This window comes from Pteropus vampyrus, unplaced genomic scaffold (genome assembly GCF_000151845.1).
Source record: "Pteropus vampyrus isolate Shadow unplaced genomic scaffold, Pvam_2.0 Scaffold41, whole genome shotgun sequence".
Classification (NCBI taxonomy): domain Eukaryota; kingdom Metazoa; phylum Chordata; class Mammalia; order Chiroptera; family Pteropodidae; genus Pteropus; species Pteropus vampyrus.
Window position 1 is genome coordinate 8,766,433 of NW_011888822.1, and position 998 is coordinate 8,767,430.

The 998-nt window shown below is 36.4% G+C and overlaps 1 pseudogene; it reads right to left on the reverse strand.

Moving 5' to 3' along the window:
* Positions 1 to 214: 214 nt before the first annotated feature.
* LOC111738651 lies at positions 215 to 333 on the reverse strand (annotated as a pseudogene).
* Between the last annotated feature and the right edge of the window lie 665 nt (positions 334 to 998).

Here is a 998-nt window from a genome sequence, read left to right on the forward strand (position 1 = left end):
GCTGCTATGGTCATTGGTGTGCAAATGTCTTTTCAGATAAGAGTTTTCAAGTCTTTGGAGAAAATATCCAGTAGAGAAATTTCTAGATAATATGATAGATCAATTTTTAGTTTTGTTTGTTTGTTTATTATTTTTTAGGCAAGGCAACTCTTGGTTGACCTCACAGATTGCAAGGACCTTGTCAGCTTACAATCTCTTATTTTTTAATTTTTTATGCCTACAGCACCTGGTCTTCCAAGGTGGTCTCCCATCCAAGTACTACCTAGGCCCAACCTTGCTTACCTTCCGAGATCAGACAGGATTGGGCTTGTTCAGGGTAGCATGGCCGTAGACACAATTCTTAGTTTTTTGAAGAACCTCCATATTGTTTTCCATAGTGGCTGTACCAATTTGCAGTCCCACCAGCAGTGTATGAGGGTTCTTTTATCTTCACATCCTCTCCAACACTTATTACTTTTCCTGTTGATAATAGCTATTCTAACCGGTGTGAGATGGTATTTCATTGTGGTTTTGATTTGCATTTCCCTAATAGTGACGTTGAGCATCTTTTCATATGATTGTTGACCATTTGTATATCTTCTTGGGAGAAGTGTCTGTTCATGTCCTCTGTCCATTTTTTAAATGGATTGTTTTTTTGTTGTTACTCAGTTGTATGAGTTCTTTGTATATTTTGAATATTAGGCCCTTATCGGAGGCATTGCTTGCAAATATATTTTCCCATTTGGATGGTTGTCTCTTTACCTTGTTGATGGTTCTTTTGCTCTGCAGAAGCTTTTTAGTTTGATGTAGTCTCACTCATTTATTTTTGCTTTTGCTTCCCTTACCTTTGAGGTCAAATACATAAAATCCTCTTTAAGTCCAAGGTCCATGAGTTTCGTTCCTATATTTTCTTCTATGAATTTATTGTTTCATTTCTTATATTCAGGTCCTTAATCCATTTTGAGTTAATCTTGGTGTGTGATGATAGACAACAGTCTAGTTTCATTCTTTTACAGGTA